General features: G+C 44.6%; 1 protein-coding gene across 5 annotated transcripts in view; it reads right to left on the bottom strand.

Moving 5' to 3' along the window:
* Window positions 1-20,925, bottom strand: part of LOC110523110 (protein-methionine sulfoxide oxidase mical3a) — a 133,012-nt gene extending 112,087 nt beyond the window's left edge. For 4 of the 5 annotated variants that reach the window (XM_090231507.1, XM_090231519.1, XM_090231528.1 and 1 more), the window contains exon 1: window positions 20,558-20,810. The gene's annotated coding sequence lies outside the window, so the exon portion shown is untranslated. Of the gene's footprint in view, window positions 1-20,557 lie in introns of all 5 variants that reach the window. The other variant, XM_090231510.1, reaches the window with a different exon arrangement.
* Between the last annotated feature and the right edge of the window lie 4,181 nt (window positions 20,926-25,106).

Below are 25,106 nucleotides of genomic sequence, written 5' to 3'. Positions count from 1 at the left end.
CCCCTAATAAAACCACAGTTCTGGGAGTCCTCTCTCTCTGGCAGCATCCCGAATCGCCCTGTCCCAGTCTACTCTATCCTAATCCCCTAATAAAACCACAGTTCTGGGAGTCCTCTCTCTCTCTGGCAGCATCCCAAATCGCCCTGTCCCAGTCTACTCTATCCTAATCCCCTAATAAAACCACAGTTCTGGGAGTCCTCTCTCTCTCTCTGGCAGCATCCCGAATCGCCCTGTCCCAGTCTACTCTATCCTAATCCCCTACTGAAGCCACAGTTCTGGGAGTCCTCACTCTCTCTCTGGCAGCATCCCGAATCGCCCTGTCCCAGTCTACTCTATCCTAATCCCCTACTAAAGCCACAGTTCTGGGAGTCCTCTCTCTCTCTGGCAGCATCCCGAATCGCCCTGTCCCAGTCTACTCTATCCTAATCCCCTAATAGAGCCACAGTTCTGGGAGTTCTCTCTCTCTCTGGCAGCATCCCGAATCGCCCTGTCCCAGTCTACTCTATCCTAATCCCCTACTAAAACCACAGTTCTGGGAGTCCTCTCTCTCTCTGGCAGCATCCCGAATCCCCCTGTCCCAGTCTACTCTATCCTAATCCCCTAATAAAACCACAGTTCTGGGAGTCCTCTCTCTCTCTGGCAGCATCCCAAATCGCCCTGTCCCAGTCTACTCTATCCTAATCCCCTAATAAAACCACAGTTCTGGGAGTCCTCTCTCTCTCTGGCAGCATCCCGAATCGCCCTGTCCCAGTCTACTCTATCCTAATCCCCTAATAAAACCACAGTTCTGGGAGTCCTCTCTCTCTGGCAGCATCCCGAATCGCCCTGTCCCTGTCTACTCTATCCTAATCCCCTAATAAAACCACAGTTCTGGGAGTCCTCTCTCTCTGGCAGCATCTCAAATGGCCCTGACCCAGTCTACTCTATCCTAATCCCCTAATAAAACCACAGTTCTGGGAGTCCTCTCTCTCTGGCAGCATCTCAAATGGCCCTGTCCCAGTCTACTCTATCCTAATCCCCTAATAAAACCACAGTTCTGGAAGTCCTCTCTCTCTGGCAGCATCTCAAATGGCCCTGTCCCAGTCTACTCTATCCTAATCCCCTAATAAAACCACAGTTCTGGGAGTCCTCTCTCTCTCTGGCAGCATCCCGAATCGCCCTGTCCCAGTCTACTCTATCCTAATCCCCTAATAAAACCACAGTTCTGGGAGTCCTCTCTCTCTGGCAGCATCTCAAATGGCCCTGTCCCAGTCTACTCTATCCTAATCCCCTAATAAAACCACAGTTCTGGGAGTCCTCACTCTCTCTCTGGCAGCATCCCGAATCCCCCTGTCCCAGTCTACTCTATCCTAATCCCCTACTAAAGCCACAGTTCTGGGAGTCCTCTCTCTCTCTCTGGCAGCATCCCGAATCCCCCTGTCCCAGTCTACTCTATCCTAATCCCCTAATAGAGCCACAGTTCTGGGAGTCCTCTCTCTCTGGCAGCATCCCGAATCGCCCTGTCCCAGTCTACTCTATCCTAATCCCCTACTGAAGCCACAGTTCTGGGAGTCCTCACTCTCTCTCTGGCAGCATCCCGAATCGCCCTGTCCCAGTCTACTCTATCCTAATCCCCTACTAAAGCCACAGTTCTGGGAGTCCTCTCTCTCTCTGGCAGCATCCCGAATCGCCCTGTCCCAGTCTACTCTATCCTAATCCCCTAATAGAGCCACAGTTCTGGGAGTCCTCTCTCTCTGACAGCATCCAGAATCCCCCTGTCCCGGTCTACTCTATCCTAATCCCCTAATAGAGCCACAGTTCTGGGAGTCCTCTCTCTCTCTGGCAGCATCCCGAATCGCCCTGTCCCAGTCTACTCTATCCTAATCCCCTAATAAAACCACAGTCCTGGGAGTCCTCTCTCTCTCCGGCAGCATCCCGAATCGCCCTGTCCCAGTCTACTCTATCCTAATCCCCTAATAAAACCGAAGTTCTGGGAGTCCTCTCTCTCTGGCAGCATCTCAAATGGCCCTGTCCCAGTCTACTCTATCCTAATCCCCTAATAGAGCCACAGTTCTGGGAGTCCTCTCTCTCTGGCAGCATCCCGAATCGCCCTGTCCCAGTCTACTCTATCCTAATCCCCTAATAAAACCACAGTTCTGGGAGTCCTCTCTCTCTGGCAGCATCTCAAATGGCCCTGTCCCAGTCTACTCTATCCTAATCCCCTAATAAAACCACAGTTCTGGGAGTCCTCTCTCTCCTGCAGCATCCCGAATCGCCCTGTAGCAGTCTACTCTATCCTAATCCCCTAATAAAACCACAGTTCTGGGAGTCCTCTCTCTCTGGCAGCATCCCGAATCCCCCTGTCCCAGTCTACTCTATCATAATCCCCTAATAAAACCACAGTTCTGGGAGTCCTCTCTCTCTCTGGCAGCATCCCAAATCGCCCTGTCCCAGTCTACTCTATCCTAATCCCCTAATAAAACCACAGTTCTGGGAGTCCTCTCTCTCTGGCAGCATCCCGAATCGCCCTGTCCCAGTCTACTCTATCCTAATCCCCTAATAAAACCACAGTTCTGGGAGTCCTCTCTCTCTGGCAGCATCCCGAATCGCCCTGTCCCTGTCTACTCTATCCTAATCCCCTAATAAAACCACAGTTCTGGGAGTCCTCTCTCTCTGGCAGCATCTCAAATGGCCCTGTCCCAGTCTACTCTATCCTAATCCCCTAATAAAACCACAGTTCTGGGAGCCCTCTCTCTCTGGCAGCATCTCAAATGGCCCTGTCCCAGTCTACTCTATCCTAATCCCCTAATAAAACCACAGTTCTGGAAGTCCTCTCTCTCTGGCAGCATCTCAAATGGCCCTGTCCCAGTCTACTCTATCCTAATCCCCTAATAAAACCACAGTTCTGGGAGTCCTCTCTCTCTGGCAGCATCTCAAATGGCCCTGTCCCAGTCTACTCTATCCTAATCCCCTAATAAAACCACAGTTCTGGGAGTCCTCTCTCTCTGGCAGCATCCCGAATCCCCCTGTCCCAGTCTACTCTATCCTAATCCCCTAATAAAACCACAGTTCTGGGAGTCCTCTCTCTCTCTGGCAGCATCCCGAATCGCCCTGTCCCAGTCTACTCTATCCTAATCCCCTAATAAAACCACAGTTCTGGGAGTCCTCTCTCTCTGGCAGCATCTCAAATGGCCATGTCCCAGTCTACTCTATCCTAATCCCCTAATAAAACCACAGCTCTGGGAGTCCTCTCTCTCTCTGGCAGCATCCCGAATCGTCCTGTCCCAGTCTACTCTATCCTAATCCCCTAATAAAACCACAGTTCTGGGAGTCCTCTCTCTCTCTGGCAGCATCCCGAATCGCCCTGTCCCAGTCTACTCTATCCTAATCCCCTAATAAAACCACAGTTCTGGGAGTCCTCTCTCTCTGGCAGCATCCCGAATCACCCTGTCCCAGTCTACTCTATCCTAATCCCCTAATAAAACCACAGTTCTGGGAGTCCTCTCTCTCTGGCAGCATCTCAAATGGCCCTGTCCCAGTCTACTCTATCCTAATCCCCTAATAGAGCCACAGTTCTGGGAGTCCTCTCTCTCTGGCAGCATCCCGAATCGCCCTGTCCCAGTCTACTCTATCCTAATCCCCTAATAAAACCACAGTTCTGGGAGTCCTCTCTCTCCCTGGCAGCATCCCGAATCGCCCTGTCCCAGTCTACTCTATCCTAATCCCCTAATAAAACCACAGTTCTGGGAGTCCTCTCTCTCTGGCAGCATCTCAAATGGCCCTGTCCCAGTCTACTCTATCCTAATCCCCTAATAAAATCACAGTTCTGGGAGTCCTCTCTCTCTGGCAGCATCCCGAATCGCCCTGTCCCAATCTACTCTATCCTAATCCCCTAATAAAACCACAGTTCTGGGAGTCCTCTCTCTCTCTGGCAGCATCCCGAATCGCCCTGTCCCAGTCTACTCTATCCTAATCTCCTAATAAAACCACAGTTCTGGGAGTCCTCTCTCTCTCTCTGGCAGCATCCCGAATCCCCCTGTCCCAGTCTACTCTATCCTAATCCCCTAATAGAGCCACAGTTCTGGGAGTCCTCTCTCTCTCTGGCAGCATCCCGAATCCCCCTGTCCCAGTCTACTCTATCCTAATCCCCTAATAGAGCCACAGTTCTGGGAGTCCTCTCTCTCTCTGGCAGCATCTCAAATGGCCCTGTCCCAGTCTACTCTATCCTAATCCCCTAATAAAACCACAGTTCTGGGAGTCCTCTCTCTCTGGCAGCATCCCGAATCGCCCTGTCCCAGTCTACTCTATCCTAATCCCCTAATAAAACCACAGTTCTGGGAGTCCTCTCTCTCTGGCAGCATGTCAAATTGCCGGTCAAAAGTAGTACACTGCATAGGGAATAGGGTGCCATTTGGAATACAGCCTCTCTCTGCTGACTGGCTGGTCCTGCCATCATCCAGCTCTACAGAGTCCTCCCTGGGGTGGTTGTGTGATAGACATTAGCTTGGGAAGACAAAGGCCTCCAGACCAGGACATGTTCAGAGCTCAGACAGTGCTTTGTCAGTCAGGGCATTGAAGTCAGTCACACTTTGTGACTGACTTCCAGCGAACTGCGCATTTTCAAGAGAAGTGAGCAGCCCGTTCGCTGGAACTGCCTTCATGAGTAACGCTGGAATACTCCTAGTTAGCCTGGTATCAGATCTATTTGTGCCATCTTGCCAAATCCTACGGTTGCAAGAGTTGGCTGATGCAGATCAGGGACTAGGCTAGCTGCTAGTGTGTTTGTGAGGAACACTGAGCCTGGTGGGGTAACTCTCCTTCACCCCACTGGAGGAGGCTGTGTAACTGACACCCCCTCTGTTTCGACAGAAGATCTTGGAGGGATTTTAACAGAGCGATGCTGACAGCTGCATTGGTGATCCGGGATCCGTCAAGTCTGGACCAGCTACTGCTACACACCAGTCACAGTGTGTGTGTGTGTGCGTGTGTGTGCGTGTGTGTGCGTGTGTGTGCGCGTGTGTGTGCGTGTGTGTGCGTGTGGGCATGCGGGTTGGCTCACACACACACACGTACACAATCACAAGGCTCGTATAATCTCTCCTTGAACTTCACTAAAGCAGTATTCCATGGTTCACCTTCTCTGTGATCCATGACCACCGTGCTTCTACACCTGCATTGCTTGATGTTTGGGGTTTTATGCTGGGTTTCTGTACAGCACTTTGTGACATCGGCTGATGAAAAAAGGGCTTCATAAATACATTTGATTGATTGATCACCTCCATAGACAAAAAGCGTAGAAAGATAAAACAGACAGAGAGATAGACAACTCCACAAGTTTAAAATCGGAGGAATTTCTCCATGATGAATAATGCTAAACGCCAAACTGGCCATTATCTTAACACTAAGTACCACACATGGGACTTTGTTCTCCAGACACAACAAAAAAGTGCTGTTGAGTCATCATTTATAAGTTTTGTTTGTGTGTGTGTGTGTGTGTGTGTGTGTGTGCGTGTGTGCGTGATCTAGAAATCAAGTCAAAGCACCAGCCCAGAAATGATGACTGTATTGTTCAGCAGAAAGCAGAGAGGTCATATAACATAGAACAGTCAATACAGTAATCAGATAATTATATGGTCTCTATATGGTCCCAGAATAACAAACCTATAGCCCATAAAAAAGGTCTGAGCATTTCACAAGAAAAGAAGGGCAACCACTCATGTCTTGACAGTTTCCTCAGCTTCTAATACGCTGGACAAAACAGCAAACACATTTTTCAACAACTCAACATGAAGTGTCAGAAGTACAATATGTAATGAAAAATACATAGTTCAATACTAATGGTGGTAGATCGACCTCTTCTACCATCTCCTAACCAAGTTAACATCGATGTCTTAAGATTCCTTGGAATGCTACAGATGAACATGACATTCCCTCCTCCTGTCTCCTCATGACATTCCCTCCTCCTGTCTCCTCATGACATTCCCTCCTCCTGTCTCCTCATGACATTCCCTCCTCCTGTCTCCTCATGACATTCACTCCTCCTGTCTCCTCATGACATTCACTCCTCCTTTCTCCCTCGGGACAGTCATCAACGTTCGTGAGAGCTTTAAGAACATCCTTCCAACTGCCTCTTACGCCCAAATAGACAAAGTCACATACCTCCTGAACCAATCAGACCTGAGCTGAGCTGCAGTTGCCTAGTTTCCCATCCAGCATGGTCTCTGTATCTGTGGTTGATTAGAAAATACCTGAGCCAGCATAGTAAGATTTTGGTCGGTATGATAGTGTGAAATGGTTCATCAACAACAGGAAGGCCCGCACACTGCGAAGACCTGTTTCGGATCAATACGTTGTCAGTAAAGCAGTGAATTTGGACCATAAACAGTGTCCGGGCCTTCCTGTTCTTTACAGGTATTCTTTATTAGCCTGGGCACCTACGTTTTTTTAAGGATGTGCGTATGACCACAAACTTTTCAAAGGGGTAACTTTTGACGCTGGGGCGGCAGGGTAGCCTAGTGGTTAGAGCGTTGGACTAGTAACCGCAAGGTTGCAAGTTCAAACCCCTGAGCTGACAAGGTACAAATCTGTCGTTCTGCCCCTGAACAGGCAGTTAACTCACTGTCATTGAAAATAAGAATTTGTTCTTAACTGACTTGCCTGGTTAAATAAAGGTCAAATAAAATTTAAAAAAGACCACAATTGTGGTGGAGGAGGGTAGAAATCTCCATTAGTGTGAATGGGCATAACCAGTGGGCCAAATGTAGCATGGGATGTTACAGCCATCATATTTCCTGTTTGAAATAGGCTTTTTCCCCTCTAAAGAAGGGTTCATGGCCACATTAAAGAGTCTGTAAGGTAAACACAATATTATAGTAAACTAACCGCTAAGTTAACACCATCCTCCATGCCAATCTACACAGACTGAGCTACCGCTGCTGTGTGGTTCTTTGTCTGGTGCTATGTGACTGGGGGAGATGCCAGCTCTGCTGGTGCTATGGTTGTTGTTGTTGGATGAGAGAACTCACTTTGTGTTTGAGCAGTATTTCAATAAGACCGTGAGACACTGGCACCAACCTGCTTAGTGGTTATTGAGAATGGTCTCATGTCAGAACATCACAAAATAGAGCGGGGGAGAGCAGAGGAAGCCCAACGCTCAGGGAAAAGTGCTGCTCGTCTAACACCGGAGTCCAAGACAGCCACCCCCAGAGCAAAACAAGGCAGCAGCAAACATGTCGTCACTTATGAATGATGCAGATCTAAGTGATTGAAGTCAATGAATCTGCAGGTCTTAATGACTCTTCTTGCTTGATGAGCTTGTTTTTAAAATATGAACGTCTCTCTCTCTCTGTCTCTCTCGCTCTCTCTGTGTGTAGAAGCTTTGCTCAACTCCACAGCTCTCTCTCGCTCTCTCTCAGCTAGTTCTACAGCTGTGAAAGTTCCCTGAAGAATATAGAGCTTAAGGCTAATCAAACCTGAGCTTGAGGCTAATCAAACCTGAGCTTGAGGCTAATCAAACCTGACTAAAGTTCCTCACACTTCTATTCCAACTGGCCGCTGTTCTTGTCAAGCTGTTTCTAATTGAGAATATCCATACTATTGTACAACGCTTGCCGGCTTTGCAGGGAACAAGTACGAGATCCTTTCATTACACATTGTCATCCGTTTGAGATTTTAAGACGAAGCACCAGAAACTCAGAGGGAAATGCTGTTGCAAAATAACAAGAGCGATATAACTGGATAAAACTCCATATTTCAGCAAGCACTCCAGCTGAGACTCAGGGGACGAGAGAGAGAGAGTCTGATAAACAGAGAGAGAGAGAGAGAGACTGATAAACAGAGAGAGAGAGAGAGAGTCTGATAGAGAGAGAGAGAGAGAGAGAGAGAGACTGATAAATAGAGACTGATAAATAGAGAGAGAGACTGATAAATAGAGTGAGAGAGAGACTGATAAACAGAGAGAGAGAGAGAGAGAGAGAGAGAGAGAGAGACTGATAAACAGAGAGAGAGAGAGAGAGACTGATAAACAGAGAGAGAGAGAGAGAGAGAGAGTCTGATAAACAGAGAGAGAGAGAGAGAGAGAGAGAGAGACTGATAAATAGAGACTGATAAATAGAGAGAGAGACTGATAAATAGAGTGAGAGAGAGACTGATAGAGAGAGAAAGTGTTAAATAGAGAGAGAGAGAGAGAGAGAGAGACTCCCATATCTACTGGGTGAAATTCCACAGTGTGCCAGCACAGCAGCAAGATTTGTGACCTGTTGCCACGAGAAAAGGGCAACCAGTGAAGAACAAACACCATTGTAAATACAACCCATATTTATGCTTATTTATTTTATGTTGTGTCCTTTAACCATTTGTACATAGTTAAAACACTGTATATATATATATATATATATATATATATATATAATATGACATTTGTAATGTCTTTATTATTTTGAAACTTCTGTATGTGTAATGTTTACTGTTAATTTGTATTGTTTATTTCACTTTATATATTCACTTTATATATTATCTACCTCACTTGCTTTGGCAATGTTAACACGTTTCCCATGCCAATAAAGCCCTTGAATTGAATTGAATTGAATTGAGAGAGAGAGAGAGACTGATAAATAGAGAGAGAGACTGATAGAGAGAGAGACTGATAAATAGAGAGAGAGAGAGACTGATAAATAGAGAGCGAGAGAGTCTGATAAATAGAGAGAGAAAGTCTGATAAATACAGAGAGAGAGACTGATAAATAGAGAGAGAGAGACTGATAAATAGAGAGAGAGTCTGATAAATAGAGAGAGTCTGATAAAGAGAGAGAGAGTCTGATAAATAGAGAGAGAGAGTCTGATAAATAGAGAGAGAGAGAGTCTGATAAATAGAGAGAGAGACTGATAAATAGGGAGAGAGAGAGATAGACTGATAAATAGAGAGAGAGACTGATAAATAGAGAGAGAGAGAGAGACTGATAAATAGAGTGAGAGACTGATAAATAGAGAGAGAGACTGATAAATAGAGAGAGAGAGACTGATAAATAGAGAGAGAGAGAGAGCGAGACTGATAAATAAAGAGAGAGACTGATAAATAGAGAGAGAGAGAGAGACTGATAAATAGAGAGAGAGACTGATAAATAGAGAGAGAGAGTCTGATAAACAGTGAGAGAGAGAGAGTCTGATAAACAGTGAGAGAGAGAGAGACTGATAAATAGAGAGAGAGAGAGACTGATAAATAGAGAGAGAGACTGATAAATAGAGAGAGAGAGTCTGATAAACAGTGAGAGAGAGAGAGTCTGATAAACAGTGAGAGAGAGGGAGACTGATAAATAGAGAGAGGGAGACTGATAAATAGAGAGAGAGAGTCTGATAAACAGTGAGAAAGAGAGTCTGATAAATACAGAGAGAGACTGATAAATAGAGAGAGAGAGACTGATAAATAGAGAGAGAGAGACTGATAAATAGAGAGAGAGAGTCTGATAAATAGAGAGAGAGAGAATGATAGAGAGAGAGAGTCTGATAAATAGAGAGAGAGAGAGTGATAAATAGAGAGAGAGTCTGATAAATAGAGAGCGAGAGACTGATAAATAGAGAGAGAGTCTGATAAATAGAGAGAGAGTCTGATAAATACAGAGAGAGTCTGATAAATACAGAGAGAGAGACTGATAAATAGAGAGAGAGAGAGATAAATAGAGAGAGAGAGATAAATAGAGAGAGGGAGACGGATAAATAGAGAGAGAGAGACTGATAAATAGAGAGAGAGAGAGTCTGATAAATAGAGAGAGAGAGTCTGATAAATAGAGAGAGAGAGTCTGATAAATAGAGAGAGAGACTGATAAATAGAGAGAGAGACTGATAAATAGAGAGAGAGACTGATAAATAGAGAGAGAGAGACTGATAAATAGAGAGAGACTGATAAATAGAGAGAGAGAGACTGATAAATAGAGAGAGACTGATAAATAGAGAGAGAGAGAGACTGATAAATAGAGAGAGACTGATAAATAGAGAGAGAGAGAGAGAGAGAGACTGATAAATAGAGAGAGAGAGAGAGAGAGAGAGAGAGAGACTGATAAATAGAGTGAGAGGCTGATAAATAGAGAGAGAGAGTCTGATAAATAGAGAGAGAGAGAGTGATAAATAGAGAGAGAGTCTGATAAATAGAGAGCGAGAGACTGATAAATAGAGAGAGAGTCTGATAAATAGAGAGAGAGTCTGATAAATACAGAGAGAGTCTGATAAATACAGAGAGAGAGACTGATAAATAGAGAGAGAGAGAGATACAACATTTATATCAATGAATTAGCAGACATGTTGGACCAATCTCCAGCCCCAGGACTCACACTATTTGACACAGAGGTGAAATACCTGCTATATGCTGATGACTTGGTACTTCTATCACCAACCAAAGAAGGTCTTCAACAAAACATTAATATTCTGGAGCAATATTGCCATAATTGGGCCCTGGCAGTAAATTTCCAAAAAACTAAAATCATGATTTTCCAAAAAAAAACCAGATGTCAGAAACAAAAATGTAAATTCACCCTGAACAACACCTTAATTGAACACACAAAAAATTACACCTACCTTGGTCTGACCATATCTGCATCGGGAAACTTTAATATGGCAGTGAAGGCACTCAAAGAAAAAGCCCGCAGAGCAATGTATGCAATAAAAATGAAATTATTCAAAATCAACATCCCAATTAGAATTTGGACTAAAATATTTGACAGTGTAATCCTACCAATAGCACTTTATGGAAGTGAGGTTTGGGGGCCACTCAATAAACTGGATTTTAAAATGTGGGACAAACATCCAATTGAAACCCTACATGCAGAATTCTGTCGGAAAATTCTACAAGTCCAGAGAAATACACCAACTAATGCATGTAGGGCAGAATTGGGCCGTTTTCCAGTAATAATGAAAATACAGAAAAGATCATTAAAATTTTGGCTACATCTAAATTCAAGTCCAAATTCGAGTCTGCAATTTAAAGCACTTCAAGCCCAAGAGCTGAGCCCAGAAACGAGCCCTCTCAGTCAGCTGGTGTTGGACCTCACCAATCAAGCTGACACCAGCACTGCTTCAAAAGAAAGAATTCCAATAAACAAAATCATGAACCAATCAAAGGAATCATACTTACAATACTGGAAAAACGAAACAAAATCCCAAAGCCGACTAAATTGCGATCTGACCCTAAACAGAGAATATGAATTGGCTGATTATCTCTACTCTGTCAGAGATACGAAGCAGAGACAGATCCTTACCAAGTACAGGCTGAGTGACCACCGATTGGCAATAGAAACCGGCAGACATAAAAAGACATGGCTACCCAAAGAAGAGCGTGTATGTGGTCACTGCATGACAGGGGAGGTAGAGACAGAGATGCACTTTCTCCTTTACTGTGATAAATATTCCTCACAAAGAGATTCATTATTCACAGAAATGACTACATATATTCCACATTTTTACAAATTGAACCCAGAGGAAAAACTAAGAATACTCATGGGCGAAGGAGCAATGGCTCCTCTTGCAGCCAAATATGTATTTTCCTGCCATAGCCTGAGGGACACTGAATAATAACATCTGCATAGTAAACAGTAACTTACTTATTATTACTATTATTGTTATTACTATAATTATTAATGTTTACTGTAGACTGTTACCATTTTATTGTATTTATTTTTGTATTATTATTTACTACCATTTTATATTATTATTTGCTATCATTTACAATTTTGTTACAATGTATATTGTATACATTGTTGCTTTGGCAATATTGACACAATGTTTTTCATGCCAATAAAGCAGCTTGAATTTGAGATAAATAGAGAGAGAGAGATAAATAGAGAGAGGGAGACGGATAAATAGAGAGAGAGAGACTGATAAATAGAGAGAGAGAGAGTCTGATAAATAGAGAGAGAGAGTCTGATAAATAGAGAGAGAGAGTCTGATAAATAGAGAGAGAGAGACTGATAAATAGAGAGAGAGACTGATAAATAGAGAGAGAGACTGATAAATAGAGAGAGAGAGACTGATAAATAGAGAGAGACTGATAAATAGAGAGAGAGAGACTGATAAATAGAGAGAGACTGATAAATAGAGAGAGAGAGAGACTGATAAATAGAGAGAGACTGATAAATAGAGAGAGAGAGAGAGAGAGAGAGACTGATAAATAGAGAGAGAGAGAGAGAGAGAGAGAGAGAGAGACTGATAAATAGAGTGAGAGGCTGATAAATAGAGAGAGAGAGGCTGATAAATAGAGCGAGAGAGACTGATAAATAGAGAGAGAGAGAGAGAGAGAGAGACTGATAAATAGAGAGAGACTGATAAATAGAGAGAGAGAGTCTGATAAACAGTGAGAGAGAGAGAGTCTGATAAACAGTGAGAGAGAGAGAGACTGATAAATAGAGAGAGAGAGAGACTGATAAATAGAGAGAGAGAGAGACTGATAAATAGAGAGAGAGAGAGACTGATAAATAGAGAGAGGGAGACTGATTAATAGAGAGAGGGAGACTGATAAATAGAGAGAGAGAGTCTGATAAACAGTGAGAGAGAGAGTCTGATAAATACAGAGAGAGACTGATAAATAGAGAGAGAGAGACTGATAAATAGAGAGAGAGAGACTGATAAATAGAGAGAGAGAGAGTCTGATAAATAGAGAGAGAGAGAGTCTGATAAATAGAGAGAGAGAGTCTGATAAATAGAGAGAGAGAGAGTGATAAATAGAGAGAGAGAGAGAGTCATAAATAGAGAGAGAGAGAGTCTGATAAATAGAGAGAGAGAGACTGATAAATAGAGAGAGAGTCTGATAAATAGAGAGAGTTTGATAAATACAGAGAGAGAGACTGATAAATAGAGAGAGAGAGAGATAAATAGAGAGAGAGAGTGATAAATAGAGAGAGGGAGACGGATAAATAGAGAGAGAGAGACTGATAAATAGAGAGAGAGAGTGATAAATAGAGAGAGAGTCTGATAAATAGAGAGAGAGAGTCTGATAAATAGAGAGAGAGAGACTGATAAATAGAGAGAGAGACTGATAAATAGAGAGAGAGACTGATAAATAGAGAGAGAGAGACTGATAAATAGAGAGAGAGAAACTGTTGAAGAGAGAGAGAGAGAGAGAGACTGATAAATAGAGTGAGAGAGAGACTGATAGAGAAAGAGAGACTGATAAATAGAGAGAGAGAGACTGATAAATAGAGTGAGAGAGAGACTGATAGAGAAAGAGAGACTGATAAATAGAGAGAGAGAGGCTGATAAATAGAGAGAGAGAGACTGGTGAATAGAGAGAGAGAGACTGATAAATAGAGAGAGAGACTGATAAATAGAGAGAGACTGATAAATAGAGAGAGAGAGACTGATAAATAGAGAGAGACTGATAAATAGAGAGAGAGAGTGATAAATAGAGAGAGAGAGACTGATACATAGAGTGAGAGAGAGACTGATAGAGAGAGAGAGAGAGACTGATAAATAGAGTGAGAGAGAGACTGATAAATAGAGAGAGACTGATAAATAGAGAGAGAGAGAGTGATAAATAGAGAGAGACTGATAAATAGAGAAAGACTGATAAATAGAGAGAGAGAGACTGATAAATAGAGAGAGAGAGAGACTGATACATAGAGTGAGAGAGAGAGAGAGACTGATAAATAGAGTGAGAGAGAGACTGATAGAGAGAGAGAGAAACTGTTAAATAGAGAGGCTGTTGAAGAGAGAGAAAGACTGATAAATAGAGAGAGAGAGAGAGACTGATAAATAAATAGAGAGAGAGAGACTTGAAGAGAGAGAGAGACTGATAAATAGAGAGAGTGAGGGAGAAAGACTGATAAATAGAGAGAGGGGGGGCGAGAAGGTGAGATAGAGAGAGAGGGGGGAGGGGGGGGGGGGCGAGAGACAGAGAGAGAAGGTGAGAGAGAGAAGGGGAATAGAAAACTTTCCCAGGATAGTCTAGGCTCCCCTGTTCCTCAGACAAAGGATGTTGGTTGTGAAATGATGAATAGTCTCTGTTTGGAGCCTGTCCACACACAACCAGTACAGAGTAAAGGCAGCTTCCAGCTACGCATTGCCCTTGACTGACACATAGGGAATGAAAGACTATGCTCATAAAAATGAATGTAGGCTATAATTTAAGCATATTTCACACTGGCAACACAGTTCAAATCCTCAAAACGCCATGCCAGCATACTAAGGCAGAGCACTACAGGTATTCATTATTAGCATTATAGAATTGAACCAATTCGGATACCATGTTTGTGCATTTCTAAAGCAAATGTTTCCCCAAACATCCTGAAACGTGTCCTGCCTACCTCTTCTGTACGGATTACTGGGCAAGAATCATGGCTCTGAAACGCTACATCTGTAATTACAGCACAGTGGAATTAGTCATTTAGTCCACAACCAGATGGACCCCTCCCTCCACCCCCCAAAACACACACCCACACACCCTACACTAGGGGGAGAGGGGGGACTGTGTACCGACACACCCTTCCCTGCACCTGTACATACACCATCAGGCTGACAGCGCTGACATCCCAAACACACAGAACATCTCCCGGACTGTCAGGACAGGACAGCAGAGAGAGGAGAGGAGAGGCCTGCCGACGGGGATTAACCTTGTCAGTAGATCAGCTGATATACAGTAGCTGTATTTATTCCCTCCATGGCTGGACCATCGATACCACCTCCACGCGAGCTACTCCTTTACAGAACCACATCATCATCTATCTGTGGACCCTTTCCCATAAACTGTCTGCTCCCCGAATTCGATTTTGTTTGTCCTGACGTCCAGAATCTAGAATTTGAATTGAGTTGAGAAAGGGGGGGGGGGGGGGGGGGGGGAGAGGGAGAGATAGATAGACATGCCAAAAGGTAGACCATGAGGACTAATGACAACAAGCAACATCAAGTACAACTTTTACCCAGGGTTGCTTGAGAGAGATGACACAGAATTCAGTAAATACACTATGACACCGGTGTATAAACGTGGTATTGGGTTATAGATGAATGGATCTGGTACAGAACATTGTCCATAGGAATGTGGCCACGGTGCCGTGCTCTCTCCTTTGTATTTACCCTTCTCTTTTTCCAAATTGACATTCACCACATGTACTGCAAACAGAGTAAGGGCTGAGTGTCCACGCTGTCCCTCCACCCCTTACCTTTCTCTCTCGCTCTCTTTTGCGCTCGGTCTCTGACTCTCTCTGGGGGTCAGATCTATTTTCCGCCCATCACTGCAGTGTGTCTGTAGCTCTGTTCTGCAGTGTGTGTGTGTGGCTCTGTTCTGCAGTGTGTGTGTGGCTCTGTTATGCAGTGTGTGTGGCTCTGTTATGCAGTGTGTGTGTGTGTGGCTCTGTTCTGCAGTGTGTGTGTATGGCTCTGTTCTGCAGTGTGTGTGTGTGGCTCTGTTCTGCAGTGTGTGTGTGTGTGGCTCTGTTCTGCAGTGTGTGTGTGTGTGGCTCTTTTCTGCAGTGTGTGTGTGTGTGCCTCTTGTCTGCAGTGTGTGTGTGTGGCTCTGTTCTGCAGTGTGTGTGTGTGGCTCTGTTCTGCAGTGTGTGTGTGTGTGGCTCTGTTCTGCAGTGTGTGTGTGTGTGGCTCTGTTCTGCAGTGTGTGTGTGTGTGGCTCTGTTCTGCAGTGTGTGTGTGGCTCTGTTCTGCAGTGTGTGTGTGTGTGTGGCTCTGTTCTGCAGTGTGTGTGTGTGGCTCTGTGGAGTCTCCTGAGGCTGTAGCATAACTCCTCCACCCACCACTCAGCGCTCCTGTTCACCTCCAAACACAGCATTTCATAACTCCTCCACGCACCACTCAGCTCTCCTGCTCAACTCCTGCTCACAGCATTTCATAACTCCTCCACCCACCACTCAGCTCTCCTGCTCACCTCCAAACACAGCATTTCATAACTCCTCAACCCACCACTCAGCTCTCCTGCTCACCTCCAAACACAGCATTTCATAACACCTCCACCCACCACTCAGCTCTCCTGCTCACCTCCAAACACAGCATTTCATAACACCTCCACCCACCACTCAGCTCTCCTGCTCACCTCCAAACACAGCATTTCATAACACCTCCACCCACCACTCAGCTCTCCTGCTCACCTCCAAACACAGCATTTCATAACACCTCCACCCACCACTCAGCTCTCCTGCTCACCTCCAAACACAGCATTTCATAACACCTCCACCCACCACTCAGCTCTCCTGCTCACCTCCAAACACAGCATTTCATAACTCCTCCACCCACCACTCAGCTCTCCTGCTCACCTCCAAACACAGCATTTCATAACACCTCCACCCACCACTCAGCTCTCCTGCTCACCTCCAAACACAGCATTTCATAACACCTCCACCCACCACTCAGCTCTCCTGCTCACCTCCAAACACAGCATTTCATAACTCCTCCACCCACGGCATTCCCGAATGTTCCCAGAATGCACACCACGTCAGCCAGAAAAATGAGAAATATGACCCAATTATAGAGTAGAGATAACCTGCCTAGGGGGCCGGGGGAGGAAGTAGGAGGAGGGAAAGTGGGGGGGGGGGGGGTAGAGGAAGACGCCATTATCATATGTAACTCATGTGCAGCTCTAACAACAGCAGACTGCGATGATATCATGATATCACTGCAGGATCAAGGTCTGGTGGCAGAGGAGAAGAAGGGAGGAGGAGAAGAGAAAGAAGGGAGGCCTTGCTGGACTGGTATCTAAGGGCTCAATCTAGTGTTTGGGTAAACAGCAACTGCAACCCCGTCACAGTCTACCCATTCAGTTCTAAACGGGTGGTATTTAGGAAACAGTGGTATTCATATCATAAACAGTACTGGGGTTGTAAATGAAACTAAGTGGCTGAAGCAGAGTTATACCAGTTAAATGAATGGATAAATACTGCATTGGGAGAATGCTTCTGCTGCAGTGTCTTTCACTAACTGCTCACAGTTAGTTAGTTTACAGTGCATCCACATCAACAGATTCTATGAATCTTACCCAGTTGATTAACTCACCCACTCGCCCAAATCTTAAATGCCCAGATAAATCTACCCTGATTGATTTGATATTGACAAATGTTCCACATAAATATTCTGCGGTTGGTGTTTTTTGTAATGATTTAAGTGACCATTGTGCTGTTGTTGCTGTTAGAAATACTAAGGTTCCTAAGACAAACCCACGTTTTATTTGTAAGAGAAATTTGAAGTGTTTTAATGAGCAGGCTTTCTTTCATGATTTGTTTTATTTTGACTGGAGTAAGATTGAGTTTATCCCTGATGTGGAAACTGCCTGGAAATTCTTTCATGATGGTTTTTCCCAAATAGTAAACAAACATGCCCCATTCCGCAGGTTCAGGGTTAAAGAACGAGATAATCCATGGTTTTCTTCTGAGCTGTCTTGTATTATTCACGACCGTAATCTAGCCTGGGCTAAAGCAAGGAAATCATGTTCTGATGCTGATTGGCTTATTTTTAGGCAGTTAAGAAACAAGTGTTATTTTCTTCTCAGGAAGGCCAAGTCTGAATATTTTATGTCTGTTACCACTGATAACCTGAATGACCCTAGAAAGTTTTGGAAGGCTATTAAGTCTATGTCTGGAAACAGTAATGTTAATGAATTACCGTCATGTGTTTTGAAGGACTCTGTTGCTGACAAAACTGAAATGACAAAACTGAAATGCTGAATTGTTTCAATGAGCACTTTGTATCATCTGGTAGGCTGTTTATTTCAGTGTCCTCTGTCTCTGTACAACCCTGTGTGGATGAGCCAGTGAGAGCTGGTCAAACTTTTAGCTTTTTGCCATTCTCAGTGCAGGTGGTACATAAAGCCCTGAGATCCTTAGATCAGAGAAAGCCTGCAGGTCCTGATCTTTTGGATCTGTGCTTTTTAAATCTGGCAGCTGATTTCATAGCTGAACCACTTACATCTCTGTTCAATCTAACCCTGGAATGTAATGAAATTCCAAAGATCTGGAAATCAGCATTTGTCCTACCACTCTTTTAAATAATTATAGGCCAATCTCAAAGCTGTCCCCCCTGGTGAAAATACTTGAAACCCTTGTAAGTGAACTGCTAAAATAGTAAATAAAAACTAACTCTATTTTATCAATGTACCAATCGGGCTTCAGGAAGAAGCATAGCACAATTACAGCAGCCATGAAGGTTTTAAATGATATCACTGAAGCCATTGTCTCACTTTTAATTGATCTCTCTACGGCTTTTGATACAGTTGATCATGTTATACTAAGGCAGAGATTGTCGAGTGTAGGTCTTTCGGAGCATGCAGTTAAATGGTTTGCTAACTATCTGTCTGATAGAACTCAGTGCACTCAATTTGATGGGCTTATGTCTGTTAAATTGTCTGTCTTGAATGGTGTGCCCCAAGGCTCTGTACTTGGTCCTCTCTTATTCACTATTTATATAAATTATTTAGACAAAATGTCCAAAATGCACAACTTCATTTTTATGCTGATGATACTGTTATTTACTGTTGTGCCTCGTCCTTTACAAAAGCTTTCCAGAACTTGTAAACTGCTTTTTATACTGTTCAACATACCTTGTGTCAATTGAAGCTTATCCTCAATACTGACAAAACTATACTGAGAAAGTATCAGTATCTAATGAAAGAAATAGAACCTTTCACCAATTAATACCTGTCAGGGCAAGGAGATTGAGGTTGTAACCTCATATAAATATTTTGTAATTTTAATTGATGACAGGCTCTCTTCTAAATTGCATATTCAACAACTTACTTGACAGTGCATGTCAGAGCAAAAATCAAGCCATGACGTCGAAGGAATTGTCCATAGAGCTCCGGGACAGGATTGTGTCGAGGCACAGATCTGGGGGAGGGTACCAACACATTTCTGCTGCAGTAAAGGTCCCCAACAACACAGTGGCCTCAATCATTCTTAAATAGAAGAAGGTTGGAAACACAAAGGCTCTTCCTAGAGCTGGCTGCCCGGCCAAACTGAGCAATCAGGGGAGAAGGGCCTTGGTCAGGGAGGTGACCAAGAACCCGATGGTCACTCTGACAGAGCTCCAGAGTTCCTTGTGGAGATGGGAGAACCTTCCAGAAGGACAGTCATCTCTGCAGCACTCCACCAATCAGGCCTTTATGGTCATGTCTGGAGGAAACCAGGCACTGCTCATCACCTGACCAATACCATCCCTATGGTGAAGCATGGTGGTGCAGCATCATGCTGTGGGACATTTTTTTCTGCAGCAGGAACTGGGAGACTAGTCAGGATTGAGGGAAAGATGTACAGAGAGATCCTTGATGAAATCCTGCTCCAGAGCACTCAGACTGGGATGAAGATTCACCTTCCAACAGGACAACGACCCTAAGCACACAGCCAAGACAACGCAGGAGGGGCTTTGTGACAAGTCTCTGAATGTCCTTGAGTGGCCCAGCCAGAGCCCGGACTTCAACCCAATTGAACATGTCTGGAGAGACCTGAAAATAGCTGGGCACCGATGCTCCCCATCCAACCTGACAGAGCTTGAGAGGATCTGCAGAGAATGGGAGAAACTCCCCAAATACAGGTGTGCCAAGCTTGTAGCGTCATACATAAGTAGACTCGAGGCTGTAATCGCTGTCAAAGGTGCTTCAACAAAGTAGTGAGTAAAGGGTCTGAATACTTATTTAAATGTGATATTTCCGTTTTTTTAATACATTTGCAAAAAAATCCTAGAAACCTGTTTTTTCTTTGTCATTATGGGGTATTGTGTGTAGATTTATGAGGGGGAAAAAACTATTTAATACATTTTAGAATAAATGTGGAAAAAGTCAAGGTGTCTGAATACTTTCCAAGGGCACTGTATGTTACTCCCTTGTGGTGACAGAAATAGGCCTGAGTAGAACAGTGCAGTACTCTGATTGCTGCATTATAGAACATCATCCTGGTTGACAGAACACTACACTCTTAGCACCTTTTTTTCTATCTAGAACCTAAACGGTTCTTCGGCTGTCCCCATAAGATAACTCTTTCAAGAACCCTTTTTGGTTCCAGGTGGAACCCTATTGGGTTCCATGTAGAACCCGTTCCCTAGAGGGTTCTACATGGAACCCAAAAGAGTTCTACCTGGAACCAAAAATGTTCTTCTAAGAGTGTACAAGCACAACAACAACAAGGGTGTTTCTCTGCTGCCGTCACGGCGTAAACAATATGCCAGCAATTGTCAGCATGACACAATTATTTATTACTGTTATTCCACAACAAAGATTCTGTTTCACAAGGATTTGCCACAGTCAACACAATTGCAACAATCACACAGTCATAACCATGTATAAACAATCGTACACACAGAGGCAGACACACACAACCTCCAACACACACACCCTCCAACACACACACCTTCCCACCCGCATGCACACACACACACACACAAAACACATCCCATGGTTACAAAAGCACAGCCCATCCAGTCTCTGTTAAGCAACTGTTGTCTCTGTCGCGTCCATAAATACTTGTGCCATTGCTCTCCTTCAGAGCACAACAACATACAGCAGCATCAGAATTATAATAACAATAATACTAATGTAATGAAGCAGCACACACAACATGCAAACAGCTGCACAACACATCACTATGGCACAGAGGAACGACACACAGACTTACAGTGCTGTATCCTGTTCTGAGGCTCAGTGAAAAGACTGCTATCTCCCCCTTTACTCTGCATTACTGTTTGACTGGGATGGCTGCCAGACGCTTCTCTCACTCACTCACTCCCACTCCTCCTCCTGTCTTTCACCCTCATAGGAAGAATAGCAGCACACAGAGAGATCTGCAGTGCTGCTGGATCTGTGGCAGTATGCTGACGTCTCTGCTCTCTCTCTGTGCGTCTCTCTCTCTCTCTCCTTCCTTTCTCCAAGGTCAGGGAAAGATCCGCCTAGCTATAGGGGTGACTCCTCCCACAACGGAGCAGTCAGTTACGCTGCAACCTCTAGCTGTCCCCCCTTCCTCTTCCTCCCTCCATCCCCACAACCATCCAGCAGCGTGGAAGTAATTACCCCATCATGAGCCAGATTAACCCAGCCTGCTCTCCTCTTCTTCTCCGATGGGCCACGGCCACCTCACAGACAGACAGGATTACGACAGGGTTCAAGGCCACTCCAGGACACAGAGCAGGAACAGCAGGACAGGGCTAGTCTGGGTAGCCATTTGATTAGTTGTTCAGGAGTCTTATGGCTTGGCGGTAGAAGCTGTTTAGAATCCTCATGGACCTAGAATTGGCGCTCCGGTACCGCTTGCTGTGCGGTAGCAGAGAGAACAGTCTATGACTAGGGTGGCTGGAGTCTTTTGACAATTTTTAGGGCCTTCTTCTGACACCGCCTGGTATAGAGGTCCAGGATGGCAGGATGCTTGGCCCCAGTGACGTACTGGGCTGTTCACACTACCCTCTGTAGTGCCTTGCAGTCGGAGGCCGACCAGTTGCCATACCAGGCAGTGATGCAACCAGTCAGGATGCTCTCGATGGTGCAGCTCTAGAACCTTTTGAGGATATGAGGACCCATGCCAAGTCTTTTCAGTCTCCCGAGGGGGAAAATGTTGTTGTGCCCTCTTCACAACTGTCTTGGTGTGCTTGGACCATGTTAGTTTGTTGGTGATGTGGACACCAAGGAACTTGAAGCTCTCAACCTGCTCCACTACAGCCCCATCGGTGAGAATGAGGGCGTGACTTATCCTGTAGTCCACAATCATCTCCTTTGTCTTGATCACGTTGAGGGAGAGGTTGCTGTCCTTGCACCACACAGCCAGGTCTCTGACCTCCTCCCTACAGGCTGTCTCGTTGTTGTCGGTGATCAAGCCTACCACTGTTGTGTCATCGGCAAACTTAATGATGGTGTTGAAGTCGTGTCTGGCCGTGCAGTTATGCATGTACAGGGAGCACAGGATGGGGACTGAGCATGCACCCTTGAGGGGCCCCTGTGTTGAGGATCAGCGTAGCGGATGTGTTGTTACCTACCCTCACCACCTGGGGGCAGCCCGTCACTGTGGGGACTACATCATTGATGCACTTATTGATGAAACCAATGACAGATGTGATGTATTCCCCAATGCCATCGAAGGAATCCCGGAACATATTCCAGTCTGTGCTAGCAAAACAGTCCTGTAGCTTAGCATCTGCTTCATCTGACCACTTTTTTATTGATCTAGCCACTGGTGCTTCCTGCTTTCATTTTTGCTTATAAGCAGGAATCAGGAGGATAGAATTATGGTCATATTTGCCAAATGGAGGGCGAGGGAGAGCTTTGTATGCATCTCTGTGTGAAGAGTAAAGGTGATCCAGAGTTTTTTTCTTCTGGTTGCACATTTAACATGTTGATAGAAATTTGATAAAATGGATTTAAGTTTCCCTGCATTAAAGTCCCCGGCTACTAGGAGCGCCGCCTCTGGTTGAGTGTTTTCTTGTTTGCTTATGGCAGAGTACAGCTCATTCAATGCAGTTTTTGTGCCAGCCTCCGGCTGTGGTGGTCATTAAACAACTACGAAAACTACAGATGAAAACTCTCTAGGTAGGTAGTGTTGTCTACAGTTTATCATGAGATACTCTACCTCAGGCGAGCAATAGCTTGAGACTTCCTTAGATATCGTGCACCAGCTATTATTTACAAAAATACATAGTCCTCCGCCCTTTGTCTTACCAGACGCCGCTGTTCTATCCTGCCGGTACATTGCTGTTTGTTGATAGTGTCGTCGTTTAGCCATGTCTCCGTGAAGCATAAGATGTTACAGTTGTGAATGTCCCGTTGGTAGTTTAATCTTCTGCGTAGGTCATCTATTTTATTGTTCAAAGACTGCACGTTTGCTAGCAGAATGGAAGGAAATGGGGGTTTATTCGATCGCCTACGAATTCTCAGAAGGCAGCCTGCCCTCGGGCCCCTTTTTCTCTGCCTCCTCTTCACCCAAATCACTGGGATCTGGGCCTGTTCCCAAGAAAGCAGTATATTGTTTGAGTCGGCCTCGTCAGACTCGTTAAAGGAAAAACATGATTCTGCCAGTCCGTGGTGAGTAATCGCAGTCCTGATGTCCAGAAGTTATTTTCGGTCATAAGAGACGGTAGCAGAAACATTATGTACAAATAGGCAAAAAAATAAGTTACAAACAACTCAAACAAACGAACGTAAAACATCTGCCTTCTTCTCCGGCGCCATCTTACTGTATGTGCTAGTACTGTGAATTTGTTATCAAGACTACATTGCACATGTGCTGCTTGACATGGTGGTGCAGTATGTTCAGATCTGGGCGGGAGTTTTACTGGATCGGAGTACCGGCACCTCAAATGTTCTACTGCTTGAGCTCTTGTTCATCTTATAAAATATTATCTCAAAAGTATTGTGGAGATCCTGCACCTAAATGTAAACAGTACCGGCACCCGGCTATTTCGGTCCAAGTCAAGCACTGAGTATGTTACTGTAACTTTGATAATGTCAGAAATGTGAGTACTGGTCAATCAGTACCGATCAACAGGTACTGGTCAATCAGTACCGATCAACAGACACTGATTGACCAGTACCGATCAACGGGTACTGGTCAATCAGTACCGATCAACGGGTACTGGTCAATCAGTACCGATCAACGGGTACTGGTCAATCAGTACCGATCAACAGGTACTGGTCAATCAGTACCGATCAACGGGTACTGGTCAATCAGTACCGATCAACAGGTACTGGTCAATCAGTACCGATCAACGGGTACTGGTCAATCAGTACCGATCAACAGGTACTGGTCAATCAGTTTCAAACACAACCAGATTACCAAGGAAACAATCTGAGCAACAGAAGAGTAATCCGTGGCGCTGTGAAGAGTTGGACATTGTGTTGTAGAGCTAGGGCCTAGACTTAGGAGGGCCAGGAGATCAGTTCAGGTGGGGGATTAGAGAGATCCAACACAACCTCTGATGGGGAGAACCTCTGATAGGTTTCCTGAAGAGAGTCATGGTCTACTGGTGTTAAAGAGGGATTCTGGTGATAAGGCTTCAGATAAAAGGGTGATTTCTTAGTGTTAAAGTCCATTTGACATGATAGTCAGTGTTAAACTCTTTTGCAGTGTTAAAATTTGATTGCATCACCATCATTTAAAGCTAGATTTCTTAATTGAAACAATAACCAAGTGGTCAACCTGCCTCCGTGTTGGTAAAAAGCTGAGGGATGGGCCCGGAGAAATGTAATCACTCTCAAATGAATGAGAATCACTTTATTTACCAAGTACTTTTGCATATAACTGGAATTTGAGTTAGTGAATAGGTGCTGCCAGCAATAGACAATGTACAGGCAGAATATAGACACAAAGACAACCTACTGTAGTCAACATACAGGATATCCAATATAAATACAGTGAACATAATACATAAAACTCTGGAGTAAAGCTGATTTACAGAGAGGATATAGAATTTACAGAGGGAATATGCAGGATATATGCAGAGGAAGGGATGCTGTCCCGGCTTGCAGCAGTGAGGCTGCTTACCATAAGGCCTTTCAACTTAATATGGAATCTTTAGTTTAGGCATGCCTTTTGTATTTTTCATTTTTGTATATATTTGTTTCCGTCACCATCTGAACATAATAATATCCTGGGCTCAACGACCCAAAGGAATCAAGACAGGACCTAAGGTAAGGTTGGTGTCTCCCTGGGCACATGTGCATCCAACACTGTCCTCACTCCCTGATTTCTCACATAAATGCACACATACATTCAGGTTAAAGACCATGTAACTAGGCCTAGGACCCCTAGACAAAGCGAGTGCACCGTAGGCTAGTTATTGGTTTCAAACCAGACGATGATTAAAGAGGTGAGGATGGACTCAATGATGGAAGTGTAGAACCGAACCAGTGACGACCGTGAGAGTTTGAGTTTCTTCAGCTGACACGGACAGAAGATTCTCCAGGGAGCCTTCTTGGTCACCGATGTAATGTTGTCTTCCCACTTGAGGTTGTGGGAAAAAATGCTCCCCATGAATTTGAATGACTCAGCTGTGCTAATGCCTGAGCCATCAATCTGGAGGGGGAGACATGTTGTGGGACGTTTTCTGAAGTCCACCACCATCTCCATGGTTTTGACTATGTTGAGTTCCAGGTTGTTGCGACTGCACCAGGCCACCAGTCGGTCAGCCTCACCTCAGTACTTGGACCCATCGCCGTCGGAGATGAAACAGACCATGGTGGTG

This window comes from Oncorhynchus mykiss, chromosome 1, assembly GCF_057628025.1.
Source record: "Oncorhynchus mykiss isolate SJ-2025 chromosome 1, ASM5762802v1, whole genome shotgun sequence".
NCBI lineage: Eukaryota > Metazoa > Chordata > Actinopteri > Salmoniformes > Salmonidae > Oncorhynchus > Oncorhynchus mykiss.
This window is presented reverse-complemented; position numbering and strand designations above follow the sequence as displayed.